The sequence below is a fragment of the Sebastes umbrosus genome, chromosome 3 (assembly GCF_015220745.1).
Source record: "Sebastes umbrosus isolate fSebUmb1 chromosome 3, fSebUmb1.pri, whole genome shotgun sequence".
Taxonomy (NCBI): domain Eukaryota; kingdom Metazoa; phylum Chordata; class Actinopteri; order Perciformes; family Sebastidae; genus Sebastes; species Sebastes umbrosus.
In genome coordinates this window covers 24078332-24105405 of record NC_051271.1, presented here as the reverse complement: position 1 = coordinate 24105405, position 27074 = coordinate 24078332, and the positions used below count along the sequence as shown (strand labels likewise).

Sequence of the window (27074 nt, the reverse complement as noted above, 5' to 3'; positions counted from 1 at the left end):
GTCTGGGAGTTGTCGTGTTTTCGTCTTACAATTTTCACCCTTTCACAGAGTGTTTTCAGTTCATGAAAGTTAATTATAACATTTTGGTTGCCTAAAAATGTCTTAATCAGCTTCGGTTGTACTTAACTGCCGAACTGGAGGCTTCAAAACGGCAGTCCACAAACCAGTGGGTCCATGTCCATGTCCACAGGATGCAAACTGAAATCTCTTGCATTAAATTAAAATGTGCTTCACACCCCTCCACCTCCCCAACCTGCCTCTCTACATGCTGCACACTACCTCCTGCAGTGGCTATGAATTTTGGCGTTGGATGTAAATCGTGAGGTGCAGAATTGTCCAATATGGGCGTGACTCGTAGGGATACTGGGCTGAGCGTGTTGTGTGTGTCACGTCTGTTATTTGCTCATGACTCAGAGAGGACAAAGACTCATTGTTGAAAAGATCTCTTCAGAAATGAATGCACTTGTTCCAGCCAACCCAGTGCTTCCAGTTTGGGCCAAATGTGGATCAGCAATGCAGCAAAAGTGATGCTGCACTGGATCCAGTCCAGCAGTACAGTCCCTGCAGCAATGTACCTCCTATCCTTTTATCTTGATTTATTTCCTTCCCTCACAGTGCTGCTTTTACTTTTGCTCATCATTTGCCTTCCAGCTTAAAAAAAAAGGATTTTTCCTTACCACAGTAGAGCCCTTTCTCTGAAATGTCTCAATCAGGACACTCTGCTGTCTTTTGCTTTGGCTTTCTAAGGAGGCATACATTTCAATGAGCTCTCTGACAACCTGTGTATTTTCAGTATATTTTTCTCATATATTTGATCCAAGCCTCTGAAAGCTGTTCCCTTCCTGAAGTCTTTCACTGCTCCTCAGCAGCAGTGACTGTTTTTTGACTATTGTTAATGTAAAATGTCACCTCCATCACCTCACCTCGTTAATTTCCTGGATACCTCATAAATCCTTTAGAGGGCATTACAGCAACGACCTTTTTGTCTATTGACTTTTACACATGTGATAAACCGTAGACTGTATATAAGAAGTGAACGTAGTCACTGTGACGTCATCCATTGGTTTGTGGACGTTTTGAAGCCTCGAGTTCGGCATTTTGGCCGTCGCCGTCTTGTTTTTTTGCAACCAGAAGTGACATGAGAGGGTGGAGCTAAGTTAGGGCTGTCAAGGTTAACACGCTAATAACGTGTTAACATAAATTTGTTTTAACGCCAATAATTTCTTTAATCCATTAACACAATCGATCTTCCAGAGGTTGTAGCCAGTCAGGTTGTAGTAGTCAGTTTTAAAGCTAGAGTGACGATACTGTCATCATATGAAACTAGAAAAAACGAATTTATCCATTGGTGCCAATCATGTCATACTAAAGTGCCGTGAAGGAGACTAAAGAACGCTCACAACTTGAGCTAAATGTTGGCGAGGATAAACTGGCATGGTCATTTTCAAAGGGGTCCCTTGACCTCTGACCTCAAGATATGTGAATAAAAATGAGTTCTCTGGGTACCCACGAGTCTCCCCTTTACAGACATGCCCACTTTATGATAATCACATGCAGTTTTGGGGGCAAGTCATAGTCAAGTCAGCACACTGACACACTGACAGCTGTTGTTGCCTGTTGGGCTGCAGTACGCCATGTTATGATTTGAGCATATTTTTTATGCTAGATGCAGTACCTGTGAGGGTTTCTGGACAATATTTGTCATTTTTTTGTGTTGTTAATTGATTTCCATAATAAATATATACATACATTTGCATAAAGCAAGTATATTTAGCCACTCCCATGTTGATAAGAGTAATAAATACTTAACCCTAAGCTAAGTACGGTCGAACATTGAAGACATTTTTAGGTGACCAAAACAGTTTCTAATTAACTTTCACGAACTGAAAACACACTGTGAAAGGGTTAAAGTTGTAAGACAAAAACACGACAACTCCCAGATCGGACAATGCCGTGGTAGCGACCTGTCAATCACAAGGTAGCCACGCCCTAAAGCATCCCCTACTTTATGGTCTATTTGACTCTAAATGGGACCATAATTTATTAAATGAACATCATGCTGTATTGAAGAAGACTTGAAACTAGAGATTGAGACCATAAACTCATGTTTACAATGTTTACTGAGGTAATAAATTAAGTGAGAAGTAGGGTCATTTTCTCATAGACTTCTATACGATCAGACTTCTTTTTGCAACCAGAGGAGTCGCCCCCTGCTGAATGCACGTTTAAGGCATTTCAGCATTGGCTTCACTTTTCAGAACAAAAGGTTGCCCACAAACATGACTTGCCATCTTCAGAGCTGCTACTACATGTTACAACGAGGTGTGGCCAGAAACAATAGAGTAAGTCTGACATGCTGTATATCTCAATGAATCCCATGGGTTACTAAAAGTCTTAAATAGAAGAGGGTGAACTTTAACAGAAACTTTGAATAAACTGTTATTGCTTTTGACAGGAGTGCACACGCATTAGCCAGAGGGTTGAAAACTGGTCTGCGGAGTTCTCAGCATTCTGACGTCAGCTTTGTTCTGGAGGTTAATGACAGACGGACACCAGTCCTATTCTTAGCTCGTCCTGTGGTCAGATGCTGTTGGCACATTTTGAATAAGAGCACTGGCGAGGTAAACTCATTAAATGTCATCATGCACTCTAGGAGAAATGTGAATGAACAATGTTTAGCCAGTTTCAAATCTGTCAAATGAGGACAATGTGCTGAGTGAAGGAAACATTGGTGTTCTGCAGATTCAGACTTTCTTATTTTGACGCTTCAAATTTTTTGGTTTGTGTGTAGAAAGTGAGCTGTTGTTCATCACTGTCCATGGTTTCTCTCTCCTCTTTTCCACCTCGATATTTCCCATCATCCCTCTTTCCTAGCCTCAGTATTCAGGTCATGGTTGATGTTTTATTCAGGATGGGCATATTATATATTCTGGGCATCAACCACTGCAGGAGAGACTAGGGCTGGAAAAGGGGAATTTTCAGGACCTGTTAGTAAAGGTTTATCTTATCAAACATAATGAATGGGATTGGGATATAATAGGTCATATTATAGTTATGACTTGCTGAAAGTTCAGTAATATTACACAACAAAATAATACCATTAGGTTTTTCGTTATACGATTATTCCACAGTTAATGTGTCGCCATTCTTGCAGAGAGAGTAAATCAATTCGCTTTTATGGATGGAAATGGCTGGAACCAACGATAAGACTAAATTAAACCACCTCCATACTCACACACACACACACACACACACACACACACACACACACACACTTCTACTTCAGGGACATTCAGGTCACATAATTATTACCCAAATCTATAACCCAGAAGCCTTCACAAACTCTCCCCTAGAAGCCCATTCACCAGGTTGGTTATTGACTTTTGTTGTAACTGCCACCGTGTGATGAATATAATGAAGGGCAATGCAGCGTAATTTGCAGATATGGATGTTTTTACTTCCCCAGAGACCTTGTGAAGGTATTGTCTGTGATGTACTGTGTAGTGCATTTACTCAGGGCGAAAGGTCATCATCAAGTCATGACCTGGCCAATCACGTTTTCAGTCGAAACTTGAGACAGAAATTTGACATTTTGTATGAATGAAACCATATAATGATAAAAAAGAAACAACCCAAGACAAGAAAAGGCTGTAATGCTCGTTTTAAAGAAAACCAAATTGTTGGATAGAGAAAAGTTGAGGTCAACATTTAGATTTTGGCTGCAGTAATAATGTAATAATTGGCCAGAGGTTGGTGTCAGAGGAAATGTCTGGGGCAACCTATTTCAGTCAGTCGGTGTATCATGTTGTGAGCATGAACGTGTTCGGAGATGTATGTGGCAGTATTATATCTCTTATTTGTATGAAGAAGATGAAAGACAATCATTTTAAGTTTTATATTTTATGACATTATATGTAGTATTTGGTGAGCAAAGATGTCAACAATGAGCTTAGATGTAAGAAATGCAGTATTTATTTTTAGCCATACTAGTGTCACAGCTCTATGGATGCCAGTGTTGGTCTGTCCACCACTTTGGTCCAGACTGAAATAGCCCAACAACTATCAGATGGATCGGCATGAAAATTGACATTCATGGTCCCCAAAGGATGAATTTTACTGACTTTGATGATCCTCTGACTTTTCTTTTAGCACCACCATAAGGTTGACAGCGTTTATGGCTTTTGCTGAAATATCTTAATAACTATTGGATGGATCGCAAAAAAAATGTGTGCACCATGGTACCCAGGGGATCAATCCTAATGACTTTGATGATCTCTGACCTTTCCTCTAATGCCACTATGAGGTGGACATTTGTCAACGCCATCATCAGGTCAAAATTTGTCTAATGGTAAGTGTCCACAGGGGCATTTTTTGGACGCAAGGGATTGCCTCTTTTCCCAGTATTGGACGCTTGATGGGCTGCCACAAGGCACGAGGCACCTGATTGAACGAACGCTTTCACTTGTGGGCTGCTGCTCCCAGCTTTCAAACCGGAACCAACATTGTGGCTCGTTTGGTAACTATTTTCTCGTATGTTACGAAAATAGTTCACCGAAATGGGATTCTGAAAACAATGTAGGCGATAAATAAGGCATGCAGTTGCTGAATCTGTCTTCATTTAAGATCGACAAAGGTTAGTTCAAAAGTTTCTCAGGAGTTTTCCAGAGGCGGCGAGTCTCGCCGGACGTCCCTGATTTGCATAAAGTAGCCTAGACCTCAACTTAATGTAAATGAGGAGTGACCAATGTGACGCCCTGTTTCTCGAAACGTAACGCAACACAACGCTACCAAAATGCATTGCGCGGCTGCTTACATAGACAATGAATGAGAAGCGTGGAAATTACGGATCCTGTGGACACCATAATACTTGTCAAATACCTGCAAAACTAATGACATTCCCATCAGCCTCAGCTGTACTTTATGTTTAGTGCTAATTACCTCATTTTAGCATGCTAACATGCTAAACAAAGATGGTGAACATGGTAAACATTATACCTGCTAACTTCAGCATATTGTCATTGTCACCGTTATACAATACAATCTAACAGAGTTGCTTGAGCAGCTGTAGAGTCTTGTTGTTTTTTATGAACATTTGAACAAGTAGCAGTAAGCACAAAGTACAGTCGGTCCAGTATTGAGGGAGAATGCTGTAACTGGCAGCCGCAAAACAAGCTGCAAGGGCGATAAGTGTTAACATCATGGAAAGGACCCTATAGAGAAATAAAACATTTTTCTTACCTTTCGCTTGATCCGATCTGTTTGTTATTGTGTCCAAGTCAAGAAGAAGTCTCATTGTGAAATCTAAATATCCGTATACTCTGGCTTAAATAATCCTCCTCCACATTGTCGAAATCATCTAAATATTCAGCCATGACACTGAAATCTTTTAGATAAGACCGAGCTACACTTTCTGTACTCCAACACAACAAACTCTGTCCGGTTGGCACTCGTATTTCCACCATGGATGTATTCCACATTTCCACTATTGTCTTCCAGCGACACGTCACCTCGCCAGATTTCAGAACAAGACTTCTCCTTGAGCGAGACTCTTTCCATAATGTCAGACACGTTTAATAACAATCAGAGCCTGTCGTGGCAAAAAAAAGCACTTTTAGTGGATGTAAATGACGGTGCCAGCTTGCCCCAATGGGATTACATTGCAGCCTGTTTAGCGTTGGCCGTCTACAATGCTCTTCCTCAGTACTGGGCCAATTTCAGAAATTGTTGTCCCTATTAGTCATTTAGACACAAAAACATGGGAAAATAGGATCCAGGTTGAAAAATACTGAACCCATTAAAATTTGTACTGTCAGACGATCATCAAAATTCACAAAGACCATAGATAAGTATTAATTTATTTTATTGCAGTTATCAAGACATTTCACTAAAAAACAAAAATGGGAACCTGCTGTAAGAAGAATTCATCCTCTGGGGACCATGAATGACTCTACAATATCGCTATCTCTACGATATAAAGAGGACATGTGGGCAGGAAAAGTTCAGAACAGAAAGGAGCAAAGCGGGAGAAAAGATGATGGAGAGAAGGGATGAAGTGTATTAGAGAGCAGGAAGAGATGAGAGGAGGAAGTAATGGAGTTAAGTGGAGGGGAGAGGACGATGTTTGGAACAAAAGAGGAGAGGAGGCTTTACTTTCAGGCAGCTGCAGCATCATGCGCTCAGTCTAATGCCTAATTTGGCTCATGTGAGGACAGTAATGAGGGGTGGGAGGGAACAAAATGTGCTTTTTGGTATTGTATGTTATTGTATGTTTGCTAAAGCCAGTGTCCAGCAGGTTTTGGGGGGACATTAGGTATTTGTCTGTGCCTGTATGCTTCCTCTAGTAAAGAAAAAGCTAGTTGATCTAGCCGTGCACACACACACACACACACAGAGTCATCCCACCAACTGCAGAGAGGCTGAATGGTTTGTCAGGGATTATACTCAGATTAATCAGAGCACAGTGACTTTGCATCATATATTGGAGCTGTGCGTGAGTCAGAATCAGAGCGCTGCAGCGGTAATCTGTGAAACGTGGTGCATGTGCCGGACCACGCCGCCAAATGTACCATGTGACGCTGACAGGGTCAGGGATTCACGACTCCTCTTTTGGGGATTTTCGTGCTGATGAATGATTTTTACATTCACCCACTACCTATAAATCACCACTTCCCTTTGCTTTATGTTGCTTTATTCTGAAAAACACTCAAAAATGTTAAAGGGTGATCATGTGAAGATACAGCATATAAGCTTCAACTTCTAGTCTTATTATATATGATACATTAATTATCACTAAACTCGTGCCATTATGTGTAATTGCTATGATGTTATTGTTCACTGTGCAGTTGAGTCATTAATTTAATCATGCTGGTGCTTTGTGTAAACAAACCTTCATCATCTTCGAGACTTGTAAAAAGTGCCACAGGCTTAAGGGGGTTATTTTTCTGCCGTTCAGACTTAATAAGACAAACACAGCCCGCAGACTGAGCTGTGGATTAAACACCTTGAGTTAAATGAAAAATCTATATTTAATTAGACAGGTTTTCAGTAAAGGTGCATGTAGGTGTGTGTGTTTGAAGGGTAGGGTACTGTAGTTTGAGTAGATAATTGTGCACATTTTGCAGCGACTCAGATAAAGTTACGGAATCTATATAGAGCTGCAACGATTAATTGATTGATGAAAGAAAAGAAAGTAAAATTTCTCTGATTCCAGCTTTTTCAATGTGAATATTTTCTGGGTTTTTTTACTCCTCTATGTAAACTGAATATCTTTGAGTTGTGGACAAAACAAGACATTTGAGGATGTCATCTTGAACATTTTTCACCATTGTCTGACATTTTATAGACCAAACAACTAATCGAGAAAATAATCAACCGATTAATCGATAAAGAAAATAATTAGTATGACAATCCCGGGAGAAAAGAAGTCATAACATAAACAAACTCATACAATATATATTGTACTGTATAATGATGTTCCAACAAACTATTCTTTTGAAAATTAAAATATTATCATATATCCTTTGTGCAATATTTAACGTCAAGTCCCCTTATTTAGCATTCATTAACATTAAATAAACATTTGATAAATTATTTATAACACACTATAATGTCGGTGTAAGCAGATATATTATTAATGTATTTGTCAACAACTGTAACTCCTCCTGTGGGTACCCACAAGTGTAGGTTAAACAGATAATAAATGATAATACAGTAAAACACAGTTGTATTAATATAAATATCTTCATAGGATCAGTTATGTTTTTGGGGCATATGCTGCACTCTTTGCTTGCAATTTGCTGGGTTTTTTTCTCTTTGGGATATTCCCTTAAAAATCTCATGAAGTCGATGTTTGTGTCTCACCACTGAGATAAGAGCCACTGTTGTTTACTGAGTTTGTTTCTTTCCAGTTTACAAAATTCAAGGTGCCACTGACCGTTTTGGGAACAGTTCATCACAGCAGAGCTTTCAGTATGAAGTAGATTTAAGCCTCCACACAGTAAATGCAGAAAGCCATGTAAAAAACACTTTAGGGTGTCTGGGCTTGAAGCCATAAATTATTGATCCTCAGCCTACTTTGTTAGCGTGGGCACAAACACAGACGGACTTCTTTTTATAAAACTCACTTTCTGAAGCACTGCCGAGCAGCTACACCAGGTATACCTAGCTAAACCTAATGCAGTAACAGCCCTTCAATGAATCCGACATTCATGAAGGTTATAATGTTCAGTTTATGTTGAAACTGTTTTATAGAGGTGTTGATTTAACTGCGGGGTCATTTCAGAGACTATAATTTGTGTGCTGTTGAGTTGTACTGCGTTATACTGACAGGTGTTTCTATTATTTATATCACTGAGGGTGGATTAAATATCAAAAACAACAAAGCAGTAACATACAAGGTCACAATGTGTGCCATTTATTGATCCCTCACAGATAATCCATTGAAACATTACCTGTACATTATTGAAAAATACTGAAATATGCCCATGATAATTGTTCAGAGCACAAGTTGCCATCTTTAAAATTGCTTGTTTTGTCTGACGAAGAATCCAAAACCTAAAGATATTAGGTTTACTATCATGAAAACAGAAAGAAGACTAGAAAAGTGCACTCAGTAGAGGGCAGATCTTCACCAGCTGTGTCTCCCTCTCCCCTCCGACACAAAGAAGAGTTGACTCACTCAATTGTCCCTCCCAGCTCCCGTACAGTCAAGATGGCAGCGAAGATAACAAAAATGTAATAAATTATTAATCTGCAGATGCTCCGGTTCAAATTGAGACCAAACTTGTCTATGGATGTCAGTTTTTGAGCCACGACAAATACCAAAATGTGGCCTGCAACAGACTAAGGAAGGCTTGTTTTTAGCCTAGCCGATTACCGTAAATCCCTTTTGATACGGAAGCAGTTGTTGATCACTTAAGAGGAGTCAACAGTCAATGACAGTATAAAACAGTCAATAAAATAGTTTTGTGAATCACAGCAACCACGAGAGGTCCTTCAGCATTCAGTCATAAATGAGCACAATAAATATTGGGCTGATGGCTCTAGCAGTATGTGGGATCAGCCTTGGACAGACAGACAGATGCACAAACAGCTGAACACATGATCCCCCCCAGGATAACACCTGGCGGAGATAAAAAGCTTCAAATCTGCACATTTGAGAAGATGTTTGGCATTTATCGCTTGAATAATTACAATTATCAAAATAGTTGCCACTTAATTTTCTGTCAGTAGACAATCAATGAATCCACTAATTGTTTCAGCTCTATTGTAATATTTATTATCATAATTATGTTGAAACACGTATTCCTCAGTGTACACCTCACGTTGTATGAATATAAAGGTTCACCAGTAACCATCAGTATTCTGGGTATCATTTATATTTCTGGTCCTCTGCTGTCGTGATGGACTTGAAATCTAATCAAATCAGACTGTTGTTGAAGAGCAGATAGTCAATATCAAATATAGAGGATTTTGGTCCGCTGAGGCTTTTCAATTTTCTCCTCTTTTAATGCCGGCCTCTGACTGTATTAATATTATTGTTTATTTTGTGAGGGATTGCTGCAGTGTGATTGAAAGTCTGTGGTAGTGTTTGGAGTTTGTTTTTTTCAGCTGCTTTATTGATTTTTGTCTAAAAGCACGGCTGCTTGCTTTTTGCAGGATCCATTATTCCGCTGCCGGTTGGTTCAGCCTGAAGATAGAAGTGAAAGACATTTATCTTCATCAACAATGATAATGAATCTTCTTTCATGCTAGGCAGGCAGCATCTGTTCAGGTCCAGTCTGGTGTTGTACGGTAGCGATGTGTTGAGTTCAGGGAGTTAACGGCGTTGTCGGTGTCTTCAGCGCTCTCTCAGACCACAGGAACAGTCTGTACTCTCCTGGTGGATCGAGACAACATGTTGTTTTCTCTAATAGTGCAGACTCAGCTTCTCTGCAGGCATGTTGTCACAGCATAAACAGCCTGACATACTTTATCTTATTTGTTGCTCCTGATCTCTTCTACCTGTCATCTCTCTTTTATAATGTGTTCACTGTTTAGTTTATTATTCATATACAGTGCTTATTTATTTGTTTACGTTATGCATCATGGACCAGCCTTTATTGTACCTACACATGGCCTTGCACTTGAACACAATGGTAAATTATGTAAAAGGACAAACCACATTTTTTTCATTTGCATTTTTTATAAAATGTATTGCATTGTGTCTCTTTTTTTTTTTTTTTACTGATATTGTAATTGCGATATGATTTGCGATATTAGAAGAACTGATCAATTTTACATCATTATTCTCATTTTCATTGAAAAACATATTTAAATGATTATGCTGTGATTTTCGCTGGGATCTGCTCCAAACAAAAACATTTTCTTAAGTCTGTAGAATATCATGTGTAGGCCAGGACATCTCTGCAATTTAAAATGGTATTTTGACACATTTCACCTTTAACAAATGTTGCGCCCCCTGCGATGTGAAAAATGCAGTAGGCCATATTACGATTTTGATCAAATTTAAATTAATTGTGCAGCCCTAATGTGCAGTATACTGAGCTAGTAATATACAGTACAATATATACAGACACACAAAAGAACACAAACATGCAATGCAGATACAGTATGTAATGTCACATCATGATCTGCCTTCTTAAATTTACATACTACACAATGAGGCTGCTGCTAATGAGTATTTTCATTATTGAATAATGTACTGATTATTTTCATTTTCTCATTATTTCTAATTATTTAACATTGAGTGTTTGATTTATAAAATGTCAGAAAATACAAAAAATGTCATCGCTAATTCATAAAGCCCAATCTGATGTCAATAGTCCAATATTCAGATGTTTCATATGTATAGTTATGTGAGTCTCACTGAACTCTGAATGTGAAAGTTTATTAATGAACATTGGGAACAGTAGTTTGACACAATAATTGTAACTGAAGGTTCACTTAAAGGAACAGTGTGTAACATTTAGGGTGCATAAATGGAATATAATATTCATAACTATGTTTTTGTGTGTAATCACCTGAAACTAAGAATCATTGTGTTTTTGTTAGTTTAGAATGAGCCCTTTATATCTACATAGGGAGCGGGTCCTCTTCACGGAGTCCTCCATCTTTCTACAGTAGCCCAGAACGGACAAACCAAACACTGGCTCTAGTGAGAGCCTTTCACGTTTTTACGTTACGTGAAGGCCACCGTAGTTCTCCGACATTCTTGTGAAACTGCGGTAACAAGAGCCGCACAAACCGTGGTACCGCCAGCCATTGTCTGACTTGTGTTGCACCTAATGTAGTGTTATTATGATATGGATGGCCTCTGAGCGAGGCAAACGGCGTTACCACGGTTTTGCTCTCGGCGGCCTACATTTAAGCAGTCTTGAAAGGAAGGAGTGAGCGGAGGGGTACTCAGTTGGTTTCAGTCTTCAAACGCACCACTAGATCGCATTTGTTGTTTATGATTTGTTATTGATTACTGGTCGTATGCTCCGTGGGAGGATTGTTTTTGACATTGACTGATGGAGTGCAGATACGTTTTTGTGTTAAGTGAGGATTTTGCTTAGTATTTAATATCGGCATGTATCCAGTCTTGCCGTCCCTGTTCAGTGTGACTGTATGTGTGTGCATGAGACAGAGCAGCTTGTGTAATAGGTCAAACGGCTCATGAGGAGGACAAAGCAGCGAGGGTCTTCCTGCCAGGAGACACATGGCAGCATCTTTCCTGAACCTCTCTCACTGTTCCCCCCGAGACCGCAATGATAGAAAACTCACACCATGACTTCCCATAACAAGTCGAGGAAGCATCAGATTTTTAAAATGGCTGCTGTGTCCACTGAATATCTTTATCTTCTTACCTGGATTCCCTGTTTATAAAAGCCTGAAGTCCAGCTAACTGAATCCCACTGGGTCACTTATAATGAAGATCATTGTATTTTATGTAAAGGCAGTTCCCCTGCTCTCTAATAACAATAAATCATCTCTAGAAATATTATTGATCAGATTTATGGGTGGGGGGGGGGGGATCGATACAGCATAGTATTGCAATATTTTGCGTGGCAATATTGTATCGATACACAGATGTCAAATATTTAATTTCAATTTATTTTTATATAGCGTCAAATCATAACAGAAGTTATCTCGAGACACTTTTCATATAGAGCAGGTCTAGACCGTACTCTATAATTTAGAGACCCAACAAGAGATCCCCCATGAGCATGCACTGTTATGCGACAATGGCAAGGAAAGTATCTATCTTTTATTATATAAACTTTTAACCTCTTAACAATCCGACGGCCCAGCAGCTATTCTGTCTTTCAGAGGTTGTGGCTCAGTCGTAGAGTGAGCTAGAGTGAAGATGCTGGTAGCATATGAAATTACAAAGCCTAAGGAATTGATTGGTACCAACCATGTCATGTCAGCTTGTTGAGAAGAAGGCTAAATAACGCTCCAAAGTTGCGCTAAATTTTGGCGAGGAAAAACTGGCATGTCCATTTTCAAAGGGGTCCCTTGACCTCTGACCTCTAGATATGTGAATGAAAACTCTGAGATGAACAGAGTGAAAACTGTATCTTATTAGATAAAACAGAGGTTGACAAACTGCATAATTTACATTTGGAAAAAGGTAATAAATCCCAATATACCGCTATATATCTTATCGCAATTAAAAATGTTTAAAATCACACTAATCATTACTTGGGTGTTGTGATAATATCGTATCGTGGGGCCTCTTGTAATTCCCACCCCTAATAAGATTGGATATTATTCAAAGTTGACAAGACGATACGAGGAGCACTTTGATATAAAATTTATAAAAAATAGCACAAATTAAAGCGGACACTTGTTCAATATTTATTGTCTTTGTGACTAATAAACTGACAGTACAGAGCTACAGGCAGCTGGACTGTTATCTTAAATATAAATGATGTGGTCGTGACACGTCTGTGGATTATAGATACACACACAGTGCAGGCAGCAGTCTGAGCTTTAATAACTATCATCAATACTGATTTTCAGTGTTCAGTATCCTAGACAGCCCCATCATTACACCCACGCAGATTTAGCTCATGACACTGATGGGTAAACATTAAAATTATATTACTATCAACTTGCTGTGTAAATATAACATGTTTCCCTTTTCAGTTATGTGCTGGAAAAATTCAAGTCCTCAAAGCTCCGTCATTATTTCTTCGGAGAGACACACTTTGCGTTTGAAATGTAAATTGCAGAGCGGCAGTCGAGTGCAGAGAAAGAGAGAGAGCTGGTGTGTTGTTTATGTCGCTGTCTGTGCTTCTACACTATGTTGGTCTGGGAGTGAGTTTGAGTGAATAGTGACTCACTCGATTTATAAAATCATTGTTTCGGGGTCATGCTCCTCTCTCTGTCTGCTGGTGATGAATGAAAATGAGAGACTTTGGCTTTAACCAGTGATGACACTGATGTTTGAATATTTATGCTAATAGCTGATATTTTGTGCAAACAGTCATTATCTTTTAATGGTCCCATTTTGATGCCAGAACATGTCAAGTACTCTCGGTCCGTCCTCCGGGCTGTCTTCAGTCAAAAGCTGTTTTAGCCCTCATTTTTTTTATCCTTTATTTTTAAGCTACATTCACAAAGCACAAATGGTCCTATTCTGCAGTGCTTCACTTACAGTCAATCCTAGTGTTGCAAAGTACAACCACAGTCTTACCTGTTTCTTTCTGGAGTATTTTCTGCTTAAATGTCTTACGCTATTATTCTAGCCTGGTTTCAGACTTCTGAATCGCCTCCCACATCTTCCATTTTTTCAGAGATTTAAATAAATCTGTTGTCATGCCGGTTGACGGCTGGTTGAGACAGTTGAAGAAACCAATTAGAGTTTAGGAGGCGTGATTAATGCTGCATTCCCGATAACTCGGAGGTCAAAGTTTTCCCAGTTGAAATTTCCAACTTCTTATTTTAACGCAAAACAAAAACCATGGCTGACCGTGACAAACTGATGTTTCTTTTGCAAGTGTACACACAATTGAACTTTCAGTAGTGCACATTTTTCTGGCATTTTTAACGTTTTAACGAATATTTTTTGTACAGAGGAGATTGTTTACTGTAACCAGCTACATAATAACATGGCGACATAGTTTGACATCAATTTACATGCAGAACAGCCTGAAGAAGGCAGTTTGTGCCGCTACGCGTGGGTTGTTACCCTATCTTACATGTACCAGCATTGTTTTTAGCATTTCATCTTGAAATAGCCAATTGAATACAGGCTTTTTATATTTTTTGCCTTGGACATGCAGAACAGTTTGATTCCGAGCTTCTCTGTGCTTTTCTTTACATAACCGGGCCGGCTGCACGTGAATGTTAGTGCATGTGAGTCTCTCTGTTGTGCTCCACTGGCTAACTAATTGCTGCCGCTCTGCACTGCACTCATACGGCGGTTACTGCTGATAGTGCTGCCCGACCAACGGTGTCTTCACGGAGGCGTCACGACCCTCCGGTCCCCCCCATAATAAACACTGTTAGCTCTGTCAGCACTGTTGCCGTTGTTTGCACTGTTCCTGCTGTTAGCACAGTGAGCCCAGCCGTCTCCATGTTGAGAGCCGTGTGGAGGAAATCCCTCAATCATAGATTTGCTCTGAATTCCGTATAGAGCTCCTTTTACAAACGGAAAAATATCTGCCTCTTGTACGTTAATACTCGAACACTCCCTCTTGCGGAGATGGACAGGCAGGATGTTAAGATGGAAAGAGTATGGATGTCAAGAGAGAAAGAACAAAGTATGAACAAAATGAGCATGAAATGCAGCGAGTGGTTAGAAAATGATGGCGAGAGGGAATTAAAAAGAGAGAATTGAACACACTGAGTCTTTCACACTTTCTCATGGTTCCTGGGCAGAACTATAGGTGGTCTGGCAGAGCGTCAGAGTACTGAGGGTGTGATTGTGCACAAAATACTGAGCACTAGCAGTTTATGATAGAAGTAATTTTAGCACAAAAGCAAAGAAACATCCAATGGATGAAGGATTATTTCTTTACTTACAGTTCTATGAAAGTGTACGCTCCTGTTTTACACTATTCATTTCCAAAAACGTCATACAGCTCTGTTTAGCTGTCTTGCCATGAATTGTACAAAACATTGAAAACATACAAATAACAACTGTGTCTTGACGTGAATGTACAGTACCGGATTCACTGACAATTGTCAGATGCATTGCGCACTCAATCCAATCCTATAGCTCGGCAGATCTCGGCCATCATTCATGTCGTGTGTGTCTTTACTCATCCTCCAGCTCTGTCTCATCACCATCATCACGTATCCCAATGCTCACAAACTCTGGCACGCTTTCCTCTCACAGTGCCAGCTGGTTTCCCCTCCCCTTCCTCCCCCGTTTACCGAGCGGTACATGGCTGGATTTGAGTGTGCACACATCTCCCCAGCTACAGACTCATCCCTGCTGTTACATAAGAGCCATGCAAAGGCTTACAAATCAGATTATAATAGCCACAGGCCACACACTCACAGAGGATAGAGGTCAGTGAAGCAACATGGAGAGCCAGTGGACTGATGCTGGCATGAGTCTGGACAGGAGAAACGCTGTCCTGTCTGGGTCCAGTCAGTTTGGACTCGATGCCCACCTGTCCTGCAGGTATTGAGTTGTCTGAACTGAGCAGCCAATTTTAAGGTTTCCAGGAAAACTGTTGTCATCGCTTGTAGCTCTGTTGATTTGTACAACATCACAACCGGGCGTACCATTGAATTTTGTCCCCACTAATGCCGCCCCAGGCCTTGATGTTCTGCAGGATTACTATCATCCTGAAACAGCTGTAGTTGGAGCAGGAACCAGCCACCCCCACGTACGCTTTGAGCACCAGGATTTAAGAATAACAAATGGATTTTCCTTGATTCCACGAGAGCACAGGCCTATTCTCAGGACAGCCTGTACAATTATAGGTTTGCTTCTAAATAAAGTGCTTGTTTGGTCCCTCTCGTGCTTAGTGTTGTCAAAAATATCAAAGTATCTAAACTATGGCTGTCAAAGTTAACGCAATAATAACGCAAATTCGTTTTAACGCCACTAATTTCTTTAACGCCATCAGCGCAATCGATATTACGAGGTTGTAGCGGGCTCAGTTTTAAAGCTGGAGTGAAGATACTGGCATCATATGAAACTAGATCTAATGAATTCATTGGTACCATGTCATACTAGCTTGCAGCGAATGAGGTTAAACAACGCTCCGAACTTGCGCTAAATTTTGGCGAGGAGAAACTGGCACGGCCATTTTCAAAGGGGTCCCTTGACCTCTGACCTCAAGATATGTGAATGAAAATGGGTTCTATGGGTACCCACGAGTCTCCCCTTTACAGACATGCCCACTTTATGATAATCATATGCAGTTTGGGGCAAGTCATAGTCAAGTCAGCACACTGACACACTGACAGCTGTTGTTGCCTGTTGGGTTTGAGTTTGCCATGTTATGATGTGAGCATATTTTTTATGCTAAATGCAGTACCTGTGAGGGTTTCTGGACAATATTTGTCATTGTTTTGTGTTGGTAATTGATTTTCCAATAATAAATATATACATACATTTGTATATAGCAAGAATATTTGTCCACTCCCATGTTGATACCTTTAAGGTACATTTTGAACAGATAAAAAATGTGCGATTCATTTGCAATTAATCACGATTAATCATGGACGAATCATGCGAAACAGTTTCAATACTCATTCTACAGTATCAATAAAAGGGGCACCAACTGCGTTTTCTCCTCTCTCATCTCTCCGACAGCGAGTTGACACACACTGCTATTTATCGTTTAATAAAAATTGAAAATCTGATGCCCTAAATGTTGTCAGATTTTCCCCACGGTATCGAAAATGGTATTGAATATCAATATTTTTCAAGGTATCGTATCGAAGTTAGAAAGTAGTAAAGCTAGTCTAAAGGTTTAACGGTGGCAGTGTAGATTCCAGTTAAGATGGATGTAGTCAGACATATTGTTGAGTCACAGTCCTGCAGAGAATATACTCGGCGCAGTGTTGCATGAGAAACGTGACAATGAGAACAGCGAGGCCTTGAGGGTGTTTGGAGGTGAGAAGAAAGAAAAAAGGGAGTGATAAAGACAGCAAAGGGAGGGGAAACAAGAGAGGCAATCTGAAAAAAAAAAGGAGACAAGACAAAGATCTTCTGGGCATTGTTATGCAATTGTTTTTGACTTTTCAAGATTTGGCAGTTCACTGTCATATTCCCAACTGACCCGAGCCTTCCTGTTTCTCTACCTCTGTCCTCATTCATCAGCCTTTTCTTCTCTCACAACAAAACAAATGGAAGTGAAAATGGATTTTGAAGGGGGAGAAAAAAAGGTGAAAAATACACCATTTGAACCTGCGAGTGAGAAACACGTTGGGAGATGCTTCCACAGGGTTTAAAGCAGATAGGTGGAGAAAAGAAGGAAGGGAGGGGTGTTTTAATGCTGTCAGGAAGAGTCAGATCCTCCCGTTATTGTCCAGCAGCAGGGGCTGTCCTCCTAATAGCCTCGCTAATCACTCTTGTCATTTTTAATCTCCCTCTTCCACCCTGGGCGTATTTAAAGCAGGAGCCTCCGTGTGCCCGGCCGGGATTAGACTAGTGAGCAGGAGAGGAGGGAGGAGGCGTGGGAGGCAGCAGGGGGGGGGGGAGAGCAGCAGAGGCAGCAGCACACTCCTGGTGCGCCTCACATTGGGCGCCATGTGACTGATGCTAGTGCTAACAGTGGAGTTGGGAATGCTAAGAATAATGGCTATAACACAAAGATGCACTGGCTGATGATGAAAGAGATTATTGAAAAATACTTGAACTACATTATTAGCCTACAGTGTAATTACAGTATGGGTGTGTCTCAGTAGGTGACGGATGGATGGACGTCTGCATTCATGCATACATCATGAACATGCAGAACCATGTTCAATTAGCAAGTTGTTATGCCTCCGCCACTGCTGGTGACAGCCGTGGCCTGAGGCAGTTTGTTTTCAGGTCGTACGTACATCCCATCCTCGTGAAGGTGATAATCTCAGGAACACCTGGAGGGAATTTCTTCAAGACTCAAGAATGAACTGATTAGATTTTGGTGGTGTAATGTCAAAGGTCACCGTGACCTCGTAAAAAACATGTTTTCCGCCATAACTCAAGAATTCGTGTGCTAATTATGACAAGATTTCACACACAATTTCCCATGTCTAATAGGATAAAATGATGAAGTAATGACATTTTATATCCAAAAGGTCAACTTCACTGTGACATCATAATCTGCAAAAAAAACAGTTTTCTGGCAATGATTCAACGCCATAGGTCAGGAACAGAAGGGCAGACTGTGACCATATTTCACGATGACATGACACTAATCTTGGGTGCCCACCTTGAAACTGTAGTGATTGTATAGATCTTCTGTGCTGCCGGGGTTGAAGACATGTGTGAAGCGTCCACGTTTTAGAATTTGTAGCTTTCTTTTTTAGCAGCATCCATTATTTGAAGCGTCGTCTACCGTCATGGCTACAACTTCTCTCAGAGTCAGACGAGGATGTGAACACATACAAGGAGTTTGACTCTGTTTTGTGTTTCTCTCAATGAACTTACTAATAGACATACAGCAGAACAAGAACAACAAAGCAAAGCAAGTCAAATTCATTTAATTTATATATCCCTATATCACAAATCAAACATTTGCGTCAAGGGGCTTCACAATCTGCACAGCAAACGACATCCTCCATTGATAGACCCTCAACTCCCAGGCTTTCATCTTGTCCTTTATCCTTCTCTCTGCAACGAGCTGCCAGTCTGCCACAGCTCGTTGTAAAGAGGGTGAGAAGGGTTATCCAAGATTATCCTTTGATTTTACCCCTCGTCCTCCTCGTCCTCCTCTCCGCCACTGCCTCCACACTGCTCAGTTCTAACCTCACAGCTAGGTGAGCTGGCCTTCCTTAAAGAGTAACTTCAATATTTTTCAACCTGGACTCTGTTTCCCGTGTTTTTGTGTCTAAGTGATTAATGGGGACAACATTTTGGTTTAATTGGTCCAGTATTGAGCGAGAACGCTGCAGACAACAGCCGCTAAACGGCTGTAATGTAATCGCTCGTGGCACCTCACCGTCAGTTTACGTCCAGTGCTTGTTTTTGACACCAACAGGCTCAGATTGTTATTATCTGTTATTAAGTGTCAGACATGGATGTAAACTTGCATACACCCGCGAGGTGGTAATTCTCGTTTTTATCCTGTTTTGACATACAGTATTGGCTAAATTAGCTTGTCTGTCTTGTTTTTAAGTTTTCTAGTCTTTTTTTTAATCTTTTTCATACATACAAACGTGAATAAAATACATTTTAAAAAGCAAAAGCAATCCAATTTAAAGAGGGAATACAGCCAAAGGTTTGTCCATACATCAAGTCAGTGCTTTTTACAACAAACAGAGTTCTTGTGTTGAGGAATCCACAGTGGGATTATTTTTCAGGAAGTCCATTAATGAACCTCACATTTTAACAAAGTCCTTGGCTTTTCCCTTTATTACAAATGTAACCACCGAGATTAAGCTTGACGGTACTTTTAACCACTTAGACACAGAATTGACAAAACACTTGTACATTTGGCATGCAAATAAGCAAAATAAACCATCTTTTTCTTTCACACCTGAAGTAGAACACAGTTGGAAATATACCAAGTAAAGCACAGTATTATGTTACAGCTGTATACGACCGTAATATAGTGTACATCAGGGTGGAAGTTTATGACATTAAGTGTATTAACTGTCAATCAGATGATCAAACTGCCGCTATGGACAGGAAACACCAAAATAAGAATGCAAAAATATTAAGCTTTCATCTTTCATTTGAAGATAATGTCCCTCCTTAGAGTCCTTCTTTGTAAAAATGGATCCACTAATCTACAAATGTTTGTCAAATCAAATGTAGAAACATGAGAACAAACAAGCCAACATCAGAGCCTCAGGCTTGTGTGCATGTGTAGATATGATGCTGTATAGTATTGATCACATTGTGTTCTGCAGCGAGACGCGTAATCTAATCCTGGACTTCCGGGAAAAATCAGCAGCAGACGCTTTGTGTGTCAGAGTGTGTCTCCGGTCGGTGTCCTCCTCAGCCGTTTAATAGTATTAGCTCAGAGAGTCTTACACAGGTGTAAAACCCTGCTGTTTAAACTCTCCTATAGTGTTTGCCAGGAGTCTCTCCATTAATCTGTGTGGGCAGGTCTCTTTATAGAAAAGCAAATACCGTCGACCTGCAGGTGGATTGTCTCTACTGATTAAATATAACAGAGTGGGATCCAGTGTCTGGTAATGGGTTGTTATTCTGGGGACAGAAGGAGAAATTACAACATCTATCAGTGTTGGCTGAAACCCTGAAAGTCTGGAGCAATTCTTCAAATGATTTATTTAAAAAAAAAACATATATCCTCTCTCTTAAAGGACCAGTGTGCAGCATTTAGGGGGATCTGATGTCAGAAATGGAATATAATATGAATAAGTGTATTTTCTTTAGTGTACAATTACCTGGAAATAAGAAAAGTTGTGTTTTTGTTACCGTAGAACAGAATAGCTAGTGAGCCATATCTATTCAATAAGCACCTTACAAATGTAAAAGATATCAGCCAACTCAAATGTTAATAAAATTCCGCTTAATATTTCATCAGCGCTGTCTCCCCATCACGTCCTCCACCTCCGGAGCGCAGAGGAGAGGGCCTGACTACCGACACTCGAGGTCAGCTGTGGAGCAGCTGCTGAAATAATCAGCATCAGTTGTAGAAATCCGAGATTACATCAAATGGCATTAAAGAATGGCAGAACAGAGCACCAATAGCTTTAATAATATCTTCTACTGACATGACTTATTCATTTATTTATGGTTTATAGGGACAGATACAGTATACATGAACAAAATGAAAACAGCTATCTGATGCAATTATCAGACTGTCACCAGTGCGCCACCGCGGTGCGTCACTCTGCCTCCTCCAGTCACCTCCACTTGGCACATCTTCACCAGTGTGGATAGTGTAAATTAGCAATGTGTGGAAATAAAGCCAGTGACAGCTCTCACACAATCGTTACTCTCCATATACTCATATCATTATCAGTCCTAATCATAATGCAGGCCAAGTTCACCATAACAATAAATAAATAAATTGTGTTCACCTGTCAAACGTCCCTTTTCAAATGATATCCATTTGAAAAGGGAATATCCAATGATATCCAGGTTACTGATATCCAGGTTACTGATTGTCTTGATCATTTTGGCAAGTTCTTAATCGATCAGTCTGATTGCTGTAAACATATAAACACAGCAGTGGCACTGGTAACATGCTGCATGGTGGTGGTGGATATACCGGCACTGTGAGGACTACGTGACGTGAATGAAAGAATCAGGAGGGAGCGAGTGTTCAGAGACCTCCTCAACCACGAGCTCCTCCATCTCTGTGTCAGAAAAACTCCTTTTCTTGGTCCTCCTCTCCGTGGTCGCTGTGTTTCACCATAAAGATCCACTGATCAACAGGCTCATTTACATGCAGAAACATTCATAAGGTGCTTTGCATCGACCATTTATGGTTGAATGTGGGCGTGTAGAGGGCGGGATATGAAGCTGACCCACGTGCGCACATTTCCAGGTGGACTGTGATTTATAAAGGGAACATTGCCTGCAGGTGTGCGTACGCACAGTTTTATAAGTCTGATTTTTCTTTTGTGCGAACGCACATTTTTAGAGTGGATCCTGCGCACTGTTTTATAAATGAGACTCCTGGTCCTTGAGGAATGTCATGTAGCTCAGTCATGACTTCAGAGGTTTCTTGGGATTGCGAGTACAGAATCCCTCTCAGCAGTAAATACACTTTAAGTTGACCTGTTACATCAAGCTGGTGTTCAGCTTTACGGCACCTTGTTCTGTCACCTCTAAATGCCTCTAAATGCTGCAGTGCACTTAAAAGATCTGCAGCGAGAGCATGTCAGGACACACTCTGTCTGTCTGACCTGTGTGATGATGATGCAAGAGATTGTGGGACGAGCAGACAGGGGAGGACGCCCTGCAGACTTCGGCCAAATCTCTGGGCTATTTTCCTTTCCACATTTAGCGTATTTAATCTGCTCTGATTTGGTTTACATGGATGCCAGTAGGAGAAAAATGGGGAGCGAGGAGAGAGCTCTAAAGCTTCTGTGAACTAGACCTGAAGGTTTTCTGTGTGTAGTTAGTATTATAGTATTATAGTATGATCCTATATGTTTTTTTATTTTATTTTACCTGACCTTGTTATTATTGTTTTGTCTTTTCTGTTTAATGTTTATGATGGTCGGTCGACCACTTTGGGCCAGAATGAAATATCTCTGTTTCGTTGAATGTATTATGACACATTATTACATTTAAATTTACATTTGTCATTGTTAGCATGCAAATGTTTGCATTTAGCTCACCACTGTGCCTAAGTACAGCCTCGCAGAGCTGCTAGTGTGGCTGCAGACTTTTTCTAACTTTTACATTTAACTGTTCTCATTTTTACCAGACGCAACAGCAACGCTGGTGTTGTTTTCACCTTCTGTGTGTGTGTGTCATCATGGCAAAATGTGGTCCTGGAGACACCGACTGTGGACAGATTTTGAAGAGGAGTGGGAGGGCTAAGAGAGAATGATGGGTGGAGAAAGAAAAGGGTGAGCTTGGTTGTTGAGTGAGGGGACAGATAATGTGGACAAGAAGAGATCAGTTATGTGTGAAAGCACAGTGACGCTGCTGCTTCCCCAGGACGTTTTAGATCGCTGGTTTCTCGGGCGAGACTGGTGACTTGGGTCACATTTACTTAGTGTGTCGTAACTCACTGCGAGTAAAGGATCAATCATCAGCCTTGTGGATATTGGCGGTGACATGCTATATAGTCCTTTAGTGTCTCTAAGTGTGTGTGTGTATGTGTTCATCCTGGCACGTATCTCTTCCTTCATCACTCTACTAAATTGCGCACAGAGAAGATCAAACATCCAAGTGACAGTTAGCGAAACACATTTTTGATTGGAGGGAAACTTCAACACTAATGTGCAGGGAGGAAGGAAGCCACACAGCAACTACACACAACCGTGCAAGATGCAGTCACGAGAACTTTACAGGTGTGTAGTTTATATCAAAATAAAGGCTGAGTTCAAACGTGGTTGTGGTCCGAGCAAAGGCGCAGGAAGTAGGGGGGGAGGAAATGGAGAAGGTACCATTGGCCCCCCCAACTTTACGCCCCTGACCCGTTTTAGCATCACAGCTGGTGTGATCCCATCGCAAGATGGTGTCTAGTTCTTGTTTGTTTCTTCTTGTACCTTTAATGTTTATGATTATCCTATATTAAATTTGAGATGTATCTACTGTTGTAGGCTATATCTATTTTGAACCAGCGAGGCTTCCTTCCTCCCTGCACATTAGTGTTAAAGTTTCCCTCCAATCACAAATGTGTTTTGCTACTTGTCACTTGGATGTTTGATCTTCTCTGTGCGGAATGATGTTCGTGCAGAGTTTGACACTAGAAGGCTGTTTTAACGTTCATCTGCTGAATGAGGAAAGTTTCTCATCTTAAATCTGAGTTTAACACGAGGACGAACTTGTTTTGGAACCCAGTCATAGTTTAATTCACAGCTTACACAAGTGCGATGTTAACACTTGAAACCTCCAGTGCATACTGAGAATGGACTTTTCAGTGCAGTACTGTAGGAGGCATCTTGTGTCGAGTAGATCTACAGTATTTGTATGTTCATATATTCTGGGTTTTTAAGAAGAATTTTTAACTGGGTGAACATTTTTGTGGAAAAACCATATCAGGCACAAATTATTATCCAAAGCAGAGTATGTTTTATATATCTTAAATCATGTCTGGAGGGGATCTTTAAATGAAATCATATTAGAATACATTGTCTGCAACGTATTAGGAATAACACAGCCCCAGCTCTGCAGTGAAACCTTATCCCTGCATTGCCTCTTTGTCTAGAAGAATCACGAATCAGCTGCGTGTGCATTTCCTCGCATGTATGAGCACCGTGCACGACAACCTTTACTACTACGAGCACTCCGTATGTGACGTCGCGGCCTGTGACGTCCCAGGTTACATATCATCTACGCCACTGCTGTTATTTCCCAGCAGCCAACTGCGCATTTCACTCATCCCTGTAAGGTTCACTTCACACCGCGCAGTTCACCTTGTTGTGTCCTTCCCCTGCAGGGAGGAAGAGGAAGAGGAGTGGGAGGGCTAAGAGAGAATGATGGGTGGAGAAAGAAAAGGGTGAGCTTGGTTGTTGAGTGAGGGGACAGATAATGTGGACAAGAAGAGATCAGTTATGTGTGAAAGCACAGTGACGCTGCTGCTTCCCCAGGACGTTTTAGATCGCTGGTTTCTTGGGCGAGATTAGTGACTTGGGTCACATTTACTTAGTGTGTCGTAACTCACTGTGAGTAAAGGATCAATCATCAGCCTTGTGGATATTGGCGGTGACATGCTATACAGTCCTTTAGTGTCTCTAAGTGTGTGTGTGTTCATCCTGGCGCGTATCTCTCCCTTCATCACTCTGCTAAATTGCCATCTCCTCAGCTCGCAGCCATGAAAGCTCAACACTGGCTCTGTCTTTGCTCTCCACTTTGCAAGTGTCTGGCGGTTGAACATGCGTTGACAGCAGCCATGGGCAGCAGCAGCATGCACAGCAGCGCCGTTCCACTTACTCCAAAACAGCCACCAACATCTCATTTTTATTCATTCAGTTGCTCTTCCCCCTGCCAAGCCGTACGCATGTCCCCACGGGCGCCGCTTGACTGAGTTGTTTTTCATCCATTTAGCTTAAGAAATAACTGACTTCCACCGACTCTGACTCCCTCCACCCTCTCCATCTCCAAGCCAAAGAAATCACAGATGTGGGACACACACACAGACTCATACACACAAATAAGATGTGGCTGAGTTTAGAGCTTTGAATGCTGTGTGAGGTGAGACTTCCATACTGTTGTAGTCTTCAGTATCGGTCCTCAGAAGTACTGCTGGTGCTCTTTTCAGTCACCTACTCTAAGTAGCATCACATGAGATTTTTGTACTTACAACTTACTTCCTCCACATACTACTTACTTGCAAGCTGTGAGAAGAGGCAGAAATGTGCAGCTATGTGAGAAACAGTATGTGGTCTGGTTCAGTTGGAAAAGAGTTTTGATTTTCCGCTAATGCCTCCACATTCCTCTGTCCATTATTGGTCTGAACAGAGTCCAACTAGTATTCGGGGTAATTGTTTGATAATTTGTACTATAGTTTAGGGATGCACTCTTAGTTGATTAGTCAACTAATCGGTCATTTTGGTCTTAGTCGACTAAGATTTCTTTAGTCATTTTTTATGCTTTTTTCATGCTGAGTGACTTGATATTCCAAGAAACTTATGAGCACATCTCTGGTAAACACGAGATTTAAAGTGGAGAATTTATGTGATTCTTTGTGAAATTTGACAGATCTGTCGATTAAATCAACTAATCGATTAGTCGACTAAGAATTTCTTTGGTCGAGGACAGCCCTACTATAGTTGAAATCATTATTTGATTAATTGATAAGCTGATTAACAGAAAATTTGATCGCAGCTATTTTTATATTGGATTCATCGTTTTCAAAAAAAAAAATGTCAAACATTCCCCAGCTTCTCAATAATGAGGATTTGTTGCATTTATGTGATCATAATCTGAATATCTTTGGGTCCTGGACTGTTGGTTGGATTAAACACGCTATTTGGTTTATGACCAGGAGTATTTTTCACAAATTTAGGCTAAAACTAACAATTATTTTCATTGTTGATTAATCTGTCAATTATTTTCCCAGTTATTCAATTAGTTGCTTTGATTTATAAAATGACAGGAAATGGTAAAAAAAAATGTGGATCAGTGTTTCCCAAAGCCCAAGATGACGTCCTCAAATGTCTTGTTTTGTCCAACTCAAAGATATTCAGTTTACTGTCATAGAAGAGTAACGAAACCAAAACATTTTCACATTTAAGAAGCTGGAATCAGAGAATTTAGACCTTTTTTTCATTAAAAAAATGACTCAAACTGATTAATCAATTATCAAAATATTTGACATTAATTTAATAGTTGACAACTAATCGATTAATTGTTGCAGCTCTAAATTTTACTATTTTATAGACTTAGGCTTCCTCGATTAATTAAAAGGAATTAGCAGATTAATTGACAACATAATGATTGTTAGTCGCAGCCCTAATTTGTACACATTATATATTAATAGTATATCACAAATTAGTCATTTATACCCTGAAATTATCAATTCTTGCACACAATTTGTGTCAAATCCTGCATTTGCAAACTACAGTACATTTTCTTTCCAGTTCAAGCGCTTATATAAACCAATTAAATAATATGTAATCATACATTTAATGAATTAATTAATTAATAAAAAATAATCTATTAATCAAAACCAATTAATGGCTAAGTGTAAGATTATGGACACAAAACTAAGTAAACCGTCTCCCCTCAAATTTCTATAACCCTGCATATAATGAATTGCTCTGTTATATAAATATCAGTCATCTTGAGTGTGTTCAGCCTGGTGTGAAACATTAATCATCATCCTGGGTCAGAGTATCAGACTAATTCTCTCTGTAAAGAAAGAATAATTGGTAATATCCTCGAACAGCACCAAAGTAGTGACGGTGTCATTAGACACAGCCATTACTCACCGCTACTTATTATATAAAAAAAAAAAGATTAGAGCTCCAAAAACAAAACAATCCTCCTTCTGATGTTATCCTTCTCTTTGTCAATATCTCAGCTCAGATGATTCATTAAAGCCTGCGTGTGTGTGCGTCAGTTTTTTATATAAATACCAGTTTCTATGTAAAAGAAGAACATCTTTTTTTATATATCCACATCTGAAACCATGTAGAAATGACATGTAACTGCAGTCATGTTGCATCACAGGTGTAATATAGTACAGTATGTGATTAGACGGCTTGGATGAACACCAGAAGTGTCACTACGTACCTCGCTTGTGGTGGCACAGCTGCAGCTCACAAGCAATAACAAGCACAAATGTATTCACATTATACTACTACTACAGCCACAC

The 27074-nt window shown here is 40.3% G+C and overlaps 1 protein-coding gene across 6 annotated transcripts in view; it reads left to right on the top strand.

The window, feature by feature from the left end:
* Positions 1–27074, top strand: part of sh3gl2a (SH3 domain containing GRB2 like 2a, endophilin A1) — a 61580-nt gene that overhangs the window by 19038 nt on the left and 15468 nt on the right. Inside the window, exon 1 of one of the 6 annotated variants that reach the window (XM_037763934.1) lies at positions 23138–23144. The exons of the other annotated variants lie outside the window; for them this stretch is intronic. The gene's annotated coding sequence lies outside the window, so the exon portion shown is untranslated. Of the gene's footprint in view, positions 1–23137; positions 23145–27074 lie in introns of those variants that run through there. 6 annotated transcript variants of the gene reach the window in all.